Source organism: Dermacentor andersoni, chromosome 5, assembly GCF_023375885.2.
Source record: "Dermacentor andersoni chromosome 5, qqDerAnde1_hic_scaffold, whole genome shotgun sequence".
Lineage (NCBI taxonomy): Eukaryota > Metazoa > Arthropoda > Arachnida > Ixodida > Ixodidae > Dermacentor > Dermacentor andersoni.
The window spans coordinates 102,556,946-102,575,791 of NC_092818.1; the positions used below are offsets into that span (position 1 = coordinate 102,556,946).

General features: G+C 47.1%; 1 protein-coding gene across 5 annotated transcripts in view; it reads left to right on the plus strand.

Moving 5' to 3' along the window:
• Nucleotides 1–18,846, plus strand: part of GluClalpha (glycine receptor alpha 1) — a 398,335-nt gene that overhangs the window by 127,683 nt on the left and 251,806 nt on the right. For 3 of the 5 annotated variants that reach the window (XM_050178334.3, XM_050178330.3, XM_050178333.3), the window contains exon 3: nt 9,891–9,945. The exons of 1 other annotated variant lie outside the window; for it this stretch is intronic. The gene's annotated coding sequence lies outside the window, so the exon portion shown is untranslated. Of the gene's footprint in view, nt 1–1,209; nt 1,372–9,890; nt 9,946–18,846 lie in introns of all 5 variants that reach the window. One more of the 5 variants, XM_055070894.2, reaches the window with a different exon arrangement.

Here is an 18,846-nt window from a genome sequence, read left to right on the forward strand (position 1 = left end):
TGCTCCGAGCTTCTTGCCCCGACAGTTTCTTTCCAGTCGTTTCGGTTGCGTGGCGTTGGAAGCCTTTGCGACGAAAGTTGCTTCGCACCCGAGCTTGGCTTGAGAGCAGCGAGTCAGCAAAGTCCCTGCGCAGCGCGCGAAGTAGCGCGCCCGCGCGTCTGTGTGCACAGACAACGGACGCGTGAAGAAAGCTCGGCTTCATTTCTCGCTTACTTTTCTTTAACTTTTCTTTTTATATTATGTTGTTGTCGAGGTTCTAGCATTGCGCGCGAGAAGCCGAGAAACGCTCCGGCAGTGCGCATCGCGCCGCCATTCGCGAAGCTCGCAAAGGAATAATCGCCTTTTTCGCTGACTCATTCGAGAAGCCACTTAAACGAGCTAAGTAAAGCGGGCGAGAAGAGCGCTCAAGTTTGAACGACGGCATTCTTTATTTCGGCGCTTTTATACTCGAAGCACGAAAGAAGAAAAATCTCTCTCGCCGCGGGGCTATCGTCGTGCTGACTGCGCAAAAATCGGCCTGCCGTTTTATTTATTCACTTGATTTTAGTCGTGGCTTAGCTCCTTGATTACCTATTTTCGCTCGTCAACGCGGAAAAGTTCGGCGGCACTTTCGTATAGAGGATGAATAAATAACTCTGGGGCTGCACAAGTTCCGCAAGGCAGTAGGAGCAAACGGAACTAGAAGGAGGAACAAATGAAAGACAAAGCACATAAACCGCGGAGCGCTGCGAAAATTAGGGCAAGCAGAACTGAAAAGCGGTGCTCCGCTTGCGTTGGCTTGACTCTTTTTCTTATTTATACATTATCGACAATCAGAAGTGACCAACGGCAGCGGTCGAAGAAGATTATTTTCATTTCGAAAACCCGTCAGTGTGCGCAGTTACGAAATGAGGCGAGGTTAAGCCTCGTAGCCTTTGCGAGCGGCGAGTGGAATGCGAAAATACCGTCGTCGCTTCCTATACAGGACTCGCTTCTGTGAACTGCTCCGAGCGACGTGAACTAAAATCGCCTCGTCAGCGTACGCAGACCAATAGCGGGTCGAACGCTCTAATGAAAGCCCTCTCCGGAGTCACTTCACCCCCTTTTCTCTTTCCTTCCACGAGAACGCTGTGTGCTGTGTATACCTCCAAGATATGTGTGGATTTTTATGAGTCGTGGTTGGCGCCCTCTTTGGAGCACAGAATAAGTCTTCTTATTCTCTTTTGACAGGCTAAAGCTGACGCCAGACTGGTAAAACAAACGAGTGACAAAGAAAGAAAGAAAGAAAGAAAGAAAGAAAGAAAGAAAGAAAGGAATAGACCTGGGAACCAGGCAAGGCAGCTAGAACGGAACGGCGTATAACGTTGCCGAAAGAAGAAAATCTGCTTGAACGTGAGTTTGAGGAGCTTAGCGGAATTCAAAACCAAGGCACGGAGCCCGCTTGGAAAGAGCTCGACAGCTCACTAAATAATCAAATAAGCATCGCCAAAGCGGCAAAAAAACTCGCGGTAGGCACTCTGAACGCGAGATGGTCCCGGAAAGAAATATACGCAGAGAGACTGAAAACGAACACCTTATGTAAACGCGTATAAATTTTAATGAAGAAGCAGAAAAAAAAAAAAGCTTACCATTCTGTCGAAACGCACACTTGGGCTGCGTCGCGGCGTTTCGCTTTCTGCTTGCGCCTCGTCTTCCACCCTCGAGCAACTCAGGCTCTCTTGTTTTTTTTTTTTTTCTTTCTTTTTGCGCCTGTAAACGTAGGTGTGCCTGTCGGGGCGAGGCATGTATTTTTGATTGGACCGTTGCAGCGACAGAATGTTCCCTCTCGCCAACGGTAAGCCGCGTTCCCTTAATCCGCCGCAATAGACCACTTGATCGCCTTCTTTTTTTGGCCCCGTCTCCCCCGGTGGCTTTCTTTTTTTCCCGTCCCGAGCGACCGCTTGCGCTATTGCAGTAGGTGCTTTTCGCTTCCTGCCTTTGTCGTGCGCGCAGGTTGTCGACCTCTCTTTCTTTCTTTATCTCTCTTACACTGTCTTTCGTTCGCCCTTCATTCGTAGTGCACGAAGGGGTGAGTTTACTAGCGGGATAGTTATTGCTTTGCATCGAAGCTCATTTTAAACCTCTTTACGCAGTCAGTACGTCTGAATTAAGGACAAAACTTTATGGAGTCTTACTTCTCAAGAGAAAAGAAAAAAGAAAAAAGTCAATTGACGCCGACCGGCTTTTAAATTTTAACGAAATCGAACTTATTAGATAGCTCTTACGTTACATACCGCGATTCCGTCGCATCAACTGGATTATGTAAGGAGACGGGCATTTGAAAGACAAATTGCAAACTGGTATTAGCCAAATACGAAAATCTCGCTAATTAGCTTTGTAGTTGGTCAATTTGTAGTGCACGTCCCAGATGCGGAATCTGAGCCGAGGACTACTGAATTAATATTCATTTAGCAGAAATTCCGTGCTCAGGTGCATTTTCTAGAAATACATCCATAAAATATGTGGCAGAATGTGCTAACGTTCCAGTTAATGCTTATGAGTACTTGGAACTGCCTATCGTGTAGCTCTCTGAATGCCGATGCAAGGAGCGGGCACACCTCTATGTGACGTAAAGTTTAATGCCATCAGCATTTAAAGAGGAGAGACGACCCGAGCAATAATGTTTTTTTTTTTCCTTTGAGATATATAGTAGAAATTTAAACTACTGGAGAAACCTTGGGGACCATTTGCGCATCATCCGAGTACAGTGAAAAGCTGCGAAGTACACCACCTAATGCAGAAACTTGTGTTACTCCGAAATATTATACAATAGACAGAGGATTGTCCATCATGGAGAGAACTATCGCGTATTCGAAACAATACGGAGAGGATTCTTATGACGTAATTCAGGACCCCACCATCACCACTTCTAGAAACCAAACATTAGGTGTCACCTTGAAATGGAGCAGCCGTTATGGATTTCTATCCGCAACCACAAGCTAACAAAATATTAGCGTTTTTTTTTATCCCCTTCTTGTACTGAAGTCCGCTTTATTCTTCCAAAGGTCAGCAATGGAAAATTTGTCCAATATATTAGATAAGAATAATTTTCGGAACGACTACTTCGAAAGTAGAAATTATCAATCTACAACCAGTTCTAGGCTAACATGAATCTCCTCACCTCTATTCAGTGAATTCGAAGTCGTTTGGCCCCTAGCATCGCCACCTGGTCTCAAGATGGCGGGGGGAGAATAACCTGCGTGTTCTCGGGCGCCTTTCAGAGGCGTGACTACTTGCATGCATTTTCACATATTCGCTTGCGTAAAGGCGCTCCTAAGAATTTGTTGCCAGTGATGAGAACGCGCAGGAACCTCGGCGACTGCCATATGCCACACGCGCTACAATCTATATACTGGGCGCTTGTTTGTCGAGTCGACTCGTGGCCTTTATGCGGAGTCGCCATTCGCGTGGCCGCTGTGCAGAATCAGAAACCTGCCAGCGGGGTCATCGGAGGCGGCGGCAGCCGCGCGGAGAAGAGCTCTTTCTTTAACAAGCCGTGTGTTCTCCGTGCGAGACCCTTCTACGGGAAATAATAGGAGAGGAAGAGGAGGATGCGGAAAGAAGAGAGAAAATTGGTTTCACGCTCCTTTGCGTCTTTCCTCCGCGCGCGTGGAAAAGATGGAGTCTGTTGCCGCGGCCCGTGACTGGGATTCCGCCCAAACGGTGTAGCGTGTAGTGGGCCCCGTCCCGGGCCCGGCGCTTGTTTCTCGTGCGCGCGGTTGGGGCCGCACACTTCGATCCGCGCGGGGGAGCTTATAACGATGTCGATGCGGTTCGTCCACGTTTAAATCCGATCGCTCCAATTTCGCGTCCCCCCCCCCCCTCTCTCTACCACCCCTCCTCCCGCTGCCTCCGTAGATACGACGATGCTCTTCCGCCGAGTTGTCTTCCAGCGCGTTGCTCCTCGCATCGGACGCAATCTCCTCGATGTTCGTTTTTCTTTTTATTATTATTATTTCTCCATATCGTTCGGCGAGCAATTCATGTGAGGAAGAAATTTTTCCGAGCGGTATCGAGCGTTGCCTTCGGAAATAAAGATACGGGGGGTTACAAAGCACGGAGCGGTCTCGAAGCTGCGTCATTGCATTGCTGAGCTTCATTGAGGTTTGCGAAATTCAGAACGGTCCCGTGGCGTTTCTGTTCTTTTCTCAGCGGGATTCCGAGGGATTGGGGCGCGCGTTTGTATCGAAAGGTTGCCGCACGAAACCCGATGCCCGAGACAGATACTTTATGCTTCGGGGTTTCTCTCGTTAAATTTTTTTTCTCCTTTAGCTGATACGAAAGTGAGCTCATCGCGGAGCAAGAGAAGCTTCCGCTGACGGCAATTTTAGTGATGTGACATCTGTGCATAATGATCGCAATACAAAATCAAAAGAAAGCAGCAGCAGCAATGTGTTTCTCGCGAAAGCAAAACTCCGTATCTCTCTATAGAAGAGGCATCTAAGGCCTAGCTTTTCGCATTCAGAAAAATAGGCTAGAACGAGAAGTTATGCACGGCCGATTTTCTACATTTGGGTATCGGCATGTTGTTTTCATGAGGTGACTTACATGCGACATGGACATTGTTGTCGCCAGATATTTGGTGAATTGATGCTAAGGTATCGAAGGCGATTAGAATTCGTTTCGAAGAGGGTGATGTTTCACGTTGTTTTATTTTTTTTAAAGATTGAAGCTATCGATTTATTTGGACGGTGAACCACTTGGTGAGTCCAATCTCCTTATCGCGCACAGTGCCTCCGGCCATTCATTGGTCGCGGCTGAAGTGGCGCACATGCTCTTTGTGTAGTTTATGTTCTTCCCGATTTTCCCCATTAACATATTCGAGGAGTCAGCCATCATAATAGAGACTTGGTATAAGGTCTATATCCGGCTCCCGCACGCTACGACAATCCTCTTTCCTTATCGGTGCTTTGGTAGAATCAGCATGCTAGTCTGCGTTCTCTGCACAACGGGAGGCCTTCTAAGTAACGCAAGCAAGTTCATGCAACAGATTGGCGGTAAGAATCCACTATTTAACACAACCCACGCGCGTTTTTCGATAACGTATACTAACCTGCAGTTTCGTGAGATTTTCTCATAGAAGGACTGCGTTGTAGGTAGGGAACGCGTGCATAGTGGCAGTTTGACGCCGACATGGCATGCTTACGCAACACGTTGGTTTTATTTCGGGGCGCTTCTCCTTGTGTTGCCGTTTTCCGCTCTGCGTCTCTGGGGTAATTATGCAGGTGTTTATCACATTGCGCTGAGCAGCTTCAGGCGCGCAGCGCCTGGGAGCTTGCTAACTACGCAAGCACGAGTCGAGAGCGCCAAGTGCTCGCATCGCCTGCTGTGCACTCTTAACCAATTTACACTCTTAAGGGTGCTTTCTGTTTATAACTCACATCTTTACAACCATACGGGTGTAAGGGTGTGAGTTACAGACCAATTTGCACCCTTAAGGACCGTTGCATCGGGTTACAATGCGCAGTGCACGCGTTAACGGTTTCACTGTCATCCCACATCTTTTTTTTTTGCTTTGTGACTACAGAATATCGTTTTTCTCTCAGCAAAGGAGCAACGACTGTGCCACTTAAACAGCAAGATTTGTAGCAGGCTTCGATGTCATAGCATTACACTGTTGAACAATCTGACACAACTTTTGTACAATGGACACAATAACAATCGCACAAATTATCATCATCAGTTGAGAACGTTAACAATATAACGTTTGTACTCAGCCATGCTGAGAACGTCACAGCGGCCCAGGCACTTCATCGCCAAACGGTTTCCCTCCAAATTTTCGAATCTTCTTGCTCAGTAGCGCAGGACTTCTTTGACTCTATTCCCGGTGCTCCTGGACATGTCGATGTCGAAATAAAAGCCCAACTGAATTGACCATCAGCTAGCGCAGAGCGCATTTTCAAAAAAAAAGAAAAAAAAGGAGCTCCCACCGCGTGGTGAGGCAACCCGATCAAGGATGGAGAGCAGGTGGACGGGACGTCGTCCTGCTTGCGATGGTCTAGCTCATGACGCCGCGTGTGGCGTAAGCTTGCGTACAATTCCCTGGGAGCGGCATGCCGTTTACTTAGGGCCGACGTCTATTTAGAGCTCAGCAGAACCGCGTTCTCTGGACTCAAGACGGCGTCAAGACAATGGCGGGGGCTAAGGGGCACCCTAGAAAATTAATTGGCGCCGCAAGCACGGCTCACTTAACATCCAGCGCCAGCTGCGCAGCCGATGCGCGCGCCGCCCGCTATGCCGTTGGAATAACTGCACGCGCCTGGCGCGTACTTCCTTCGCTTCCCCAACAAGAGTGCAAACCTACTCGAGGAGGCAGTTCAAGCTTCTCTGCCGAATCCTGGGAGGTTCAAATGAATCCGCGGAGACGCGGTGGACAACAAGCGCGGGGCCTTCCTAAGCCGTCGAACCACTTGAGCCTTTTTCAGAGTAAGCTCTCGAAAGTTTTCTCTGCGCGCCTATACTTTCCCTCGCGTTGCCATGGTAACTGGGGACAATGCATTGCGCCATCTGTCTCCGGCGTCTGCTACCTCTCGTGGTTCGTCGTTGTGGCTCTATTAGAGTTCGCGAACAAGTAGGCTTATCCGGGCGCTTCAGTTCCGGATGCCGATAGTCATAATGACAGCGATAAATTTACGTAGCGAGGCTGCATCAAGCGATGCGTCACTGGTCTCGAGATCGGACTCTCTATTGAGAACATATGATGAGCTGTACATAAAGCTAATTGAAATATTGATCTAAGATTGGTCATCGCAGAAAAGCTTACGCGGGTTTGCCAGATGGCAAAAAGATAGGGAAGTGTCTCTATGAAACGGGCCTGCGTGCGAGGATTTAACTCCATTATGACGTTATTCCGCGTGTGAACGTAAGTGAAAAAATAAATTAAAGGAACTTATTCTCTCATTTCGAACTTCCCTTTCGTCGTTTACTTGGAATTTGTGTAAAGCAATCTGTAGTGGGTGTTTTATTAGGTAACACCCGGTAACACACACAAACACACACACACACAAAAGAAAAACGTAACGCCAGCACAACATGATTTGTAACCCAATTATTTAAATCTTTCTTTGCGACATTCCCTGATTTGTCTCATTTATGCTACATGAGTGGTAGTTAAATGCATGCTTGGGAGGCGCACTTGTCAATTTTAAGTGTTCATGGCACTATCAGGATCGACATCTGCTAATGATACAGCTACTAAACCTTCGATTGTCGCATCGCCGCAACACAGGGTCTGAAACCAAGCGCAACAGCTTCAAAACTCCTATCTTCGTGAAATATGTATCGCTCACAAGTCTTGTATCATCACACGAGTCGCGAGTGGTGAACGGCCACATAAAAAAAAGCAAAGTAAAAGAAGACAAGAAATAAAGGAAGCTGTATACTATACATATTCTCGCAAAAAACGAGCAAACTTCCCCTAGACAACAGATTTATCCCCCTACGCGCTCCCTGAGTGCAGGGCCATCAGCTCTCGCCTTTTGCCGACTTCCTGCATCTCGTCAGGCGCTGGTGCCACCCCCCTCCCCCCTCCTGCTTCTCTTTTCCGGTACGCCGATGGCGGTGAACGACAAAGAACCCCAAAGGTGCACAAGGCACATTCTCTTCCCGCAGCTCTCCGGTTCTTTTTTTTTCTCTTATATTTGGTCGGCATACAATGTTGCACACCTCCCCCCCCCCCCCCCCCCCCCCCCGCCCCTTATTCCTGGGTTCTTTTTCTTTAACGTTTATCGTCTTCTTCTTCTGTTCTACCCTGCTGTCATTCTTTTCTTTTTTTGCCCCCGCTTTGTCGTACGCTTGCCGACGCGGCTAGCTGCGTTGCCTGCTTCCACGGGACCCGCCCGGTTACAATGGCTGCGCATTCCGTATCTTCCGGGCTTGTTCCGGCGGCACAGCGCTGCTGCAGCTCCGGGGGATTGCATCTTTCCTGCACGCAAATCAGTTTCCTATTCCCCGACGAGGGAGTCACAATGCGAGCCTGCATCGACTCCGAGCTTACCGCGCCTGCACACAGCGAGGCTTCTCCGAGACCTTGACAAAAGCGGGAAAAACAAGTAGCAAGCAGCGAGGTAGAACAGGATATAAAGAAAGGGGTCGACCCTTCTGCCCCTGAGTGTCTGGGGGATATCGATGGTGCTGCGTCGCTGCGTACAGGCCTCACCTGAAGGGGCCCCGCTCTTTATAAATATCGGCTTTGCGTGTCTGTGAAAAGGGACGCAATCTATCTCGCTACTAGCTTTCTTTGTTTTTTTTCTCAGTGTGACTTGCGTTTGCAGGCGACTCGCTCTGCTCGTATTCGTCACGGTCACTCTGGCGAACCAATGTGGCGCTGCGCGTCCGAATTGGTCCGAATGCAGCAACGGTTGCGTTGGCCCACGGCTCATCATTCGCAGGCAGTGCCGGATTTGGACGCACGCGGTGGTCCGTTAGGTTCTGTGCTTCCTTGCGCTTGCGCCTCCTCGATACGCAGCATTCTTTATCGGTGACAAGTAATGTACCGGATTTATCACGCCCAACAGTGGCAACACGCTTCGTTGCTGGTAGAACGCCCTTCGCGTTCGCTGACTTCGAGGCAATATGTTCGTGGAGATCGGTAGCAGTTTTCTTTACAAAATGCAGGGGAAGGCGAATTTCAGCATGGCGTCTGTGACATTTTGCTTACTACACGCCAGACATGCATCTTGGTGCCGCAGCGACAAGAACAGTATTGTCGCGTTTGCTACCTTTCGCTTGACTATCGTTCAGCGTTGTTTTACGTTTCCATTTTTGTGTCCACTGCTACTGATTACGCTGAGTGTCACAACTAGATATCAAACACGTGCTGTAGTCTTTAAAAACCGTACGGGGTGTTGGGTGCCGCGATTAGTTACCGCGAAGCTTCATTACGCCATCCGGAATTCGGATTTACATTTTCTGGCAGTCGACATCATATGGTAAGGCCATTTTATGTTTAGTGCAGTATACGAAGGCGCTTCCTACCGATCTCAACTTACCCTTGCGTTACTTCAGCCAACCCCATCTATTGCCTCCGAATTTTTTTATCACTCAACCGAATACCCTACCGTCCTCGAATGCATGTCCCGTTCCTTGGCAACCATTCTGTCACTCTGACAGTGCGACGATTACCGGTTCTGCATATTACACGGCTTCAACAACTGCATTTCTTCCTCTTAATGTCACTGTTAATGTCTCCCTCGGGATCAACTCGGATATCGACTGCACCCATTTGCTCTCGAATTCACGCCACCATCTTAGCAGCAACCACATTATGTTGCATCAGCCCTGGCACAGCCCTTAGCTACTTCCCGAGCTATTTCGCTATATTCCAAGCTCGAACGTTGTACTCATTCGCAGCTTACGTTCCCTAAGTGCGCAGGGATTCAGCGCAGGATTCAGCATGACTGCCAGAATATGTGTAGCCGAGCTTGCATAGCTGGAAACGTGGTTTAACGTGTAACGTGTGCATTCCAATAAATTACTGCGGTGCTGTTCTGCCCTAAATTGCGGCACGTGTTATTATATGCTATAGTAAATGGAATTTCAAAAACTCATATCACGCAGGTTACCCTGATGCTCCCTGAGCCCTGAGCTTGTCCCCTGCACCAAAATGCCGAGACCCAGCTTGAGGGTTGTTCCCTTTTTTTTTCATAAGAAATATTCGTTGTCAATTCAATAGCCGTATTTGAATAAAAGCTGTTAGCCATAGGTGTTCTGTTCATGTTGGAAACAATAAGTTTATGGATGTAAAGTTTATGCTGTGTTCTGAAAGCACAATATCTTTCTTTTTCCTTTCTTTTTGGACAATGTCAACTTGATGTGCCAGAAATGTTGCGTGCAAGCTAAAGAAATGTTTACGCCTATTCGTTTCTTTCCAGCGGGCATTCCACTCAGGGTCTCATTCGCTCCCCCAATCCTGAGGTTCCTTCTAACGTAAGTGTCGTTCTACTTTCATACATCATTGTCAATGCACAGAGGCTGCAGGGGCTCCTATGCGCATCCCTTTTGTGACGTTCGCTTACAGCTTTTGATGTATATAGACATATAATCGATATAAATCAATAATATTATTGCTGCTACAGCAGTTAACAGCTCGAAACATGGGCAAGCTGTTTCCGTCTGACCGTCCGCCGTACCTTTCCATACGCCACCGCATCCGTCACCGAGCCACACCCTCACCTCAACACTTCCTCAGCCTCAACTCTAGGTTCGCCGCTTCGCAAAAGATAAATATTGAAATAACATAGTTGGCGTCTTGGTTCATACATCCCCAAAACGTTTTAACCGCCATCTAGGAATCGAACTTGCGCTTCTACGGCAATGGGAAGTTGGGAGTCCCATTAGCTAACCACTGGGGAGCCACGCAAATTTTGCGTGTGGTTGGTTTCTGAAGAGTTTCATGCGCGCAACAAGTGCTCTGGTAGCGGCGGCGTCTGAGCGTGCATCTCGGAGGCCACAAGGGGCAGTGCTACGGCGGACGAAGACGACGCTACACTCGCCTCGCGAAGCGCATTTATTCAAATGACGGCCGCGTCCACTGCGCAGGAGAAACTAGGACCGCAGTAGAAGAGTGATTGGACTTTATTGATATTATGATTCGGTGTTGACTTTTATTTTAATTGCCTTTAGGTTAATTCTGTCGCTTTTCTAAATCTCTATATTAAAGGGAGTAGCCGGAGCCAATTAAAGGCGACATCTCCTGAGTACCATATAGTAAAAAACGGTAGGAGAAATTTCAGTTTACTATATATATTTATATATGTATATATATATATATATATATATATATATATATATATATATATATATATATATATATATATATATATATATACAGGATGGTTCACGTAACTTGAACCAAGCTCTTAAAAAGGAGGTTAACCACGGCCAGGTGAGAACAACGACGTATGGTTTGCCATCCATGTGGCGCTCCTCAAACTATCTCTTATATTTCGCTTAATTAGTTAATTACCTTAGATCACTTATTCAAAAATTTTTATATTCACTTTCGGGCCAAGTGCATTTCGTTACGTTGTAGAGAGGTTCAGAAACGACTGATACGATTTTCTTGTGGCAGCGCACATGCTGCGTGGTGATCTTTCCGGCGTTTAAAGAAAGCCCGCGAAATATGAAATAAAACTACGTGACTGGCGCACATGCGCTATCGTATTGGAATGTCCTCAACCGTGGTTCGAGCCTATCGCTTACCAGGGACGACGGCGCTTCCTTCCAGTGCGCCACCGTCAAAGGTGCTGACGCATTGTGAAGCCGATGCCTAGAGCCGCGGCCACTGACTTCGCCGCGATCCGCGCCCACAGTTCTTTCGTTCGAAGTATTCTGGTAACCGCTGGCGACCTGGGCGCTTTGACGGGTAAGTGGAGGCGTAAACTAAAGCCCCTCTATAATACTACCGCTGTGATGAAGAGGCTTCGCGTAAACGTAAGTGGCATGAGTGGCCGCAAGGTACAGACACCTGGTGGCGCAGAGCTTAACCAGCCAAACACAGAGCGTCTATTGCTGTAACCAAGTGTAAAACATTTTAAACATTTAAAAAGACAATGTGTTCACGATTGTGCTCCTTCCGGAAATTGACACCAGCAGCAAAGTAGAATACACTTGGTTACTGCTATATTAGCTCTGCGTTTGTCTGGTTGAGCTCTGTGCCACCAGGTGGCTGCACCGTGCAGGGTGTTCACGTTTTCGCCTCCACTCATCCGGTAAAACGCCCAGGGCCGGTACGCTAGCGCTTGCATTTACCTGAATACCGGGCACGCTGAAGCTCTCTATTGTGGTAGTAATCCTTCGGCGACAAGTCAGGTCCACAAACGCGTCGATGCTGGCGCCGATCGGATACCGACCGCCAGATGCGCTGCAGCCACACAATTCGCCCGTTGCTTGCAGAGGGACACGATGTCGCGGCTTGGCGTGTTGACGATCGCTAGATTTGCAGCCCACAACACAACAAGGGTGATCCATGGCACTCGCGAAAAGAAAGCTCGAGACGAGCACTGGCCGCGCAGCTCACGTGCACACGGAGAACGTGGTAACACTGGCAGACGACACTTGCTATTTGCCGAGAGTGCTTGAGTGTAGTGAGAAATTGTCGCTGTGTATCTTTCGGTTACTTTTCTTTATAGAAAGCAATTAACCGACATTCCACCTATTACGAACAACATTTGCTCAACATAAAGGTGAAAAAATTATAGGTGACGCGAGCTGGGTAGCCAATCGGATAGCTCGCCCAACTGGCGTCAATTGGGATAACTATGTCAATTGGAAAGGGCGGTTGAAAACTCAGTGAAGCGGCACCACTGCGATTGTTAGCGATGCACACTTTGAAACCCTTATGATAAACTACACGCTGTACGCGGAGATCTTAAATGCTTCACTTAATGATCAGAAGACCTACCCTAACGACTCAGTACGTTTGTACAAAATTGTCAAACTAGTTTTAGTGTTCCTTTACCTGTACCACCATAACCAGTACTAGGCGAACAGCCCGCTTTACAGTGGCGAAACTCTTTGTCTCTCCCTCGCTTTTTCAGCTCTTTGGACTGGAGAAAAGTTTTTCCTCTCGAAATTTGATTTGAGGTACACTTGTGTTTTACAAAAAAAATATTTTCGATACACCGGCATGAGAGGTTCGTTGAATGAAAAGCGGTGAACACGTCGTGAATTTTGACTGGAATCGACGCGAAACTTAGTAAGAATGTCACGACAGAATTAAACATTGAACTACGGGCCTGACTATGCGTAAGGGCATACTGGTCATTGCATTTCTGTACCGTCTAAAACAAAATAAATTTTCAGTGTTTCTTTTTTCTTTAAAAATAAAAAATCCACTCTTTATTGAAGGCGTCTAAGCAAAAAATTTAGCAGTAGCATTGATTGAAATAAAGAAAGGTCATTACCCTTTAATTATTCAAGCCCTTAAATGGCGCATTTGTCTTTCGCAATATTTTATTTTATTTAAGGTTATCTAAACGAATTTTATCACTCATAATTAGTTAGTTAATTAAAGGTAAATGGAATAAGAATAAATAAATACTTCCAACTTGCACAACTCATACCTCGCGATAATTCCAAGCTGCGTGGCTGTCATCCATGCTTGGAATAACAATTCCAATATTCTTGAGCGTTTTGTAGTTTATGGTGTTCTATTTCTGCAAAAAAACTTTCGTAACACCCACTGAAGCTTATCATTTATTATCAGTCTGTCTGCTGAGAAAGGGAGGCCCATGCAGGAGCAGACAATTATATGCAAAATGAATTTTTTTCAATGTTCGATAACGAATGTTGCGTGTTCTAACGACTAAATTAAAATGATTTATTTTCTAGGCTGACAGAGAAAACGCCCTGCACTACTCGGCATTGTACTTACAGGTTCTCTTCCGACTTAATATGAATTGGCTTTTCCTTACCTTGACAGGAACACGGCAGGTATCTCTCTATATGCAGTGATCTTATGTAAAGCAACCTTTTCAGTTGTTGCTTCTGTAGCCCCAAATATGAGGCTGAAATCCGCTTTTCAAAAATAGCAACCGCTTTAATACAAGGTCCTCAAGGAGACTTCAGAATGGGTTTATCAGTTACAGACAAAAAGAAAAAGAGAATTTAGTGTTCTGTTTAAAAGTGCTTTGCGACTAATATGTAAATGACTCACTACGTTCGCTAATTTTCCGTATACGGAGGCGTAAAGGAAGGAAGGAAACGCGGTCTCGCTAATTCTAGCGCACCTTCGGCAAAGCCACGCTCCAGCCACGAGAAGAAGACGCCGAGGACCGAGCGCCGGGTCGTTCGACGTACAACCTTCGCAGTTTCTCAGAGAATCACGCCGGCGCAATTACGATTTGCGCACATGCAACGGGATAGCAGGTATACGAGTGGGTGTGCCACCCCGATCGCGTCGTCGTCTTTCCCGCAAGGGCGTGCGCACGCATCTCTTCTTTCAACTCGCAAAGAAAAAGCAACAGAATACAAAAACGGGCCTCGGACTTTCGATTGCTTCTACCGTCCGCAGCGCGTCCGTGATGCAAGTAGGAGTGCTACTCTGGCGAGGTCTCTCTCTCTCTCTCTTCGGAAGGTTTCTAATGATTGCCTGAATGGGCAGTTCATTTTGGCGCCATTCAAGCGGGGGACCACCCCTCGGCACAGGGCCCAGCGTCTAGTCCGGCGTCCATTGATGGCACGAAAGAAAGACTCCCCGTCCCGACGACCTCCGCGGCCGAGAGCCCATTTTCACCGCGGGGACAAGGTTTCTCTCCATGGCTCCCCGCTTCTCCATTCGCGCGTCCCTGGCCGTTCTGATTGCCGTATTTAGTTTCCCTCGCTTGAGTTCCTCTATATCTTTCACTACGCCGTTTGTTTCTTGCTGGCAGAAAAAAAATGAGAAAGTAACCTGCAGTGCACATAACCTTGGGCTGCTTCTTATGGCCAGGTTTAGCCAGGTTGCTCAGTCATTTTTCTTTATGTAGAAAAAATCAGTTTCCGAATTTCAGGGCATTTATATAATATACAGAGAGAGAGAGAGAGAAACGAAGCCGGGCACTTACGTGCGCCGTTTCTTCAACAACAACCACAACCGTTTAAGAAAAAAGTTGCTCACTGCAACCGCTCCCAAACTGGGCATAAGGCTATGAGGCGTCGCAGAAGTCGTGGTGCATTGCCCTTATGAGAAAGGAAATGTTAGCGAACTATACAAAAATTCTACAATACGGACCAATACGGACCTCGAGGAGCACGTTCAGTAGTTGAATATTTCCTTCTGGTCCCGCGATCGAACGAAAACACTGCCTTTCGAGGAAAATTTTGCTGCGCTAGGCAGCTCGGAGTTCGGCTATCTTTGTAGCATGACGTCAGGTAACGCCGCATTTGAACTCCTCGGTAACGTAATGTAAGAAAGAAAAAGTTACTAGGGAGCCTTAGCATTTCTCCCTAAACAGAATCCTTGCGGAATAAACGCATTACCGCTGAAGTCTACCGGAGACGCGAACGCGATCTGGCGCGTTGGTGGCGCCACCATGTGTCACAGAGTTTAACCGAAGAAGACACAACTATTGGTGTAGTAACCAAGTATATAATTTCACTTAGCTGCTGATGCCAGTTTTCGACAGCAACACAAAGCCGTGTCAATGCATTCTTGTTCGACAAAACGTCACAAGATGTCGCTAGCAGTGTTGTTGCTGCAGTGTAGCTGCAGTTCACGTCTCCGGTGACCCAGTATTCCGTCTAAGTTAGTACGTTTACGGACAAGTTCCAACTACATTGCCATTAGTTGAGTGCGAACAAAGAGCCCCGCAGCTGTGAGATGGGTGCTCCACCAGCACTCAATAGTATAACCGCATTGCACTGCGCGAAAAAAAAAATTAAAGAAAACAAAAGAAAAAGAAAATGTATTGTTGCTCTATATCCTTAGTCTTAACAGGTCATATTCAAGGTATGCCATCAAAAACATGAAATCCTTGTTTTTCGTGGTTGAAATTAAACTTGAAACGTAGTTGATGTAGTGTAAACTATGAAGGGTATATGGGCTACGCCTGTCGTTTACAAGCGCGATCAAGCGGAACGCCCAGAAAAGCGTTATAGCCAATCACGTCACCCAGAAGACTTACAATGCCGCACTCTAAGGTATCTCGATGCGCATGGTCCGGGCCACCCGCGTTCCTGTAGTGTACACGAAACGTGTGCATCGGCTGAAGCCCAAGTTCGGCCGAGAAGGCTTCGGCTCCTCGAATCACTACGCGCACTACTGTGCCTGTGCCCGTCGTTATAGCGCCAGAGAGACAGCACTGACGGCACTGCGGAATCTGCAAAGTGTATGAGTGGGATCGTTTGCACACGCGTACGGATGCATGTACTCATGTATTCGTATACACATGTCAGACTGTTCTTTAAATTGTATATATTATATTGTGTAAAGCAGGACCAATATGATGTGTTAATTTAGAGTTCACGTGAGGTCGTTACATGGCCTACTTGCTTTCTGGCGAAAAAAAAAACAACACGTTCACAAATTATCAATGTAATTCAGAGTAGTGCATAATGTGAAAATTTTCTTTAGTTTTTGTGTTCCAATAGATGCAGTTTACAGAATTTAACATTGCTCGTTATCCCTGACTTGCAATTTTGCAAACGTGCTTTACTATAATTATTATTGATATGTCGCAATTTTGGTGAAAAAGTTTAGAATTTAAGAATCGGGTCCCTGAATATCGGTAGCTCTTTAATTTCTTCTTTTATATGCGACGACTACTATAAAATTCGGTGCAATATATACGTAGTTAAACGGTTTCTTCATTCCCACGTATATAAATAGTGGATGTCATGGTAATCCTGTTATCAGTTATCGCTCCAAAATACAGCTTGTGGGTTAAACTCCGCTAGACAATCCAACCGTGCGTCTTCTTCGCAGTTTGTGTACGTGTCTATAGCACTCTATTTTGACCCGCCGATCCAGTGTCTCTGTTTTCCCAGGAAGGCGAACTTTTCGACAAGTACGATCACTTGGTCTCCACGGCATTCTTTATGACTCCTGGCATTGTGCTCATGATGTCAACAAACCGTCACCAAATTCGATGAAAGAAGCAAGGACCACGCTTCTCATTTCTTTTCCATTTCTCTACCGCTCATCTTTCAAAGAAAAAAATAAATAAATAAAGGGCAGTCACGAAACATTCCCAAAGCAAAAAGAACAGAAATGAATCCAGTTCTTTGTGTACGATGGCTGTAATCCGGGGATGTGGCCAGATCGCGTCTCCGGTCGCCGTCCGAAATCCATCCATCACGACCTGCGTTGGGCGGACAAGACGCGACGGCGCGATGCTTGATGACCCGAGCTAGGAAGGTTTAAGATCGAAATGCGGCGTCTCCCTCTCTCTCTCTTTCTCCGCCCCGTTCCTTCCATTCTTGTATACTTCGCGGATTCGAATACATTCCTGCGAGTTACTGGCGGCAGCGGAAACAGCAGAGCAATGTCCAAGTAACTGGTGGCAAAATCAGCCTTTAAACAGACACAGGAAATGACGCTGTGGGTCAGCCCATCTCGACGGACAATGATATAGCGTTCGCCACTCGAAGACTTAAGTTTTCTTCCTGAAGCAGTATAGGAAGTGGATCGGCGTGTTTCGTGTATTGGCTGCCGCGGGGTTCCCGCAGGCGGCAGTACAGCGCGGCTGCGCTTAAAGAAGCGATTCTAGTTGAAGGTAGATAATACGTATGAGATCGGGCTCACAGGGGATTCATTGCAAGTCTTTAGAGCGCGGAGGAAACAGAGAAAGTCGAATTAAAGCAATCGCGTTTGTTTTAGCTCTCCGCGTCCTGTGTAATGCGGCGGAACTGTTATTAAACAGTTCGAGCTTTAGGTTCGTCCTTTTCATACTGTCGTCCCTAGATCATATGTGGATGAAAGGGCCATGGGGTGGATTGTGAGGATTATGGGTTTTCAGGCATTCTAAGCTAATTTGTTCATGCGTGCATACAGAAGCGCGCTCTCGAAGAATGTTTCTTGGAAGTCCGAGTCGGGTAGGATGATAGCCGCGAGTGAAGCGCAGTGGCTCCGGGTGTCGCTGGAACCTTACTGAGGTCGTTGTGTCGGTTACGTTGCAGACCTGGACAGGTGCAAAGTAGGTGGTTCAAGCCGGCGCGGGAGTTTTGTGCGCAGTGATATCAGCTGCTGTCGCTCTCCGCGATGTGCGTAGAAGTTGTCCGTACGGAAACGTTGGGACTCGACGTGCATTTCGCGCCGCACTTTCAGAACGCTTAAAATATCGCCTGCTCAAAAGTATATGCGCGTAGGCGCCACAAATATAGAGTGGTTGCTCGATGATGATGATGATGACGATTTATTTGCGTCCGCTTTGAAACGGGGCGGCAACAAATAGGCAACTAGCCTGCTTGAGTTCATCAGGTGTGCCATGCACGCTTTCCATTCTAGCATTTTGAAATACGTCTCGCTAATCTTTTTTTTTTCTTTTCCTCAAAGCTTATCCGTGCACCTTGCACCGCTACGATGGCTTGCAACGTATAGGGTCGTATCAATGACTTCCCTGTTTTTGTGTGTGTGCGTTTTTTTTCACCGATACTCTAAACGTCTCTTGCTTGCGATAGGGTGCAAAACTGGTCGAGTTGATTGATCTTTATGGTAAAAGCAGCGCAAGAAAGACAGCATGCACAAGACGGAGAAATACACGCGACAGGCGCTGAACTAACAGCTCATGGCGGTCTACAGTTGTTAGTTCAGCGTCTGTCCTGTGTATTTCTCTGTCTTGCGCGGCCGTCCTTTCGTTCTGCGTTTACCATGACCTCTCTCGCTTATCTCGACTGCTGGGTGGCTGATACCTCCATCTACTTTAAATCCGAGCGCTTCTGGAATGGGTACGTTATCCAAGGGTCTCACTAGGTGAATCCCTTCGCATTCCATTGGCATGTGCTCAGTGGTCTCCCGACTTTTGCTGCAGCATACACATATCTCGTTTTGTCGCGAATATTTGCTCCGGTGTGTTTTCGTCCATAGTCAAGCAACTCGAGCCCCGAGTAGCAAAGCATGGCTCTCTGTGTTACCGTACAGATTTTCCCTTCTCATTTCCTTCTTCCCATTCTTGTGATTCTTTATGGTCTTTCCTGTTTCCATTCTTTGCATCCACTTCACTGTCTCCGTTTCTCTCACTTACTTTTTTGATGACTCCTGGTTCTCCATTTGCACTTTCAATAGCCCTATACTTGGTTGTTAACTTTCTTGACCTCTTCCTGCATTCCGTGTCCACGCTTTTCAGGTACCGATACTCGTCCACTTTAGCTTCGGCAGGTTTATAAGCGTCCTCTGCCGGCTGGTAAGAG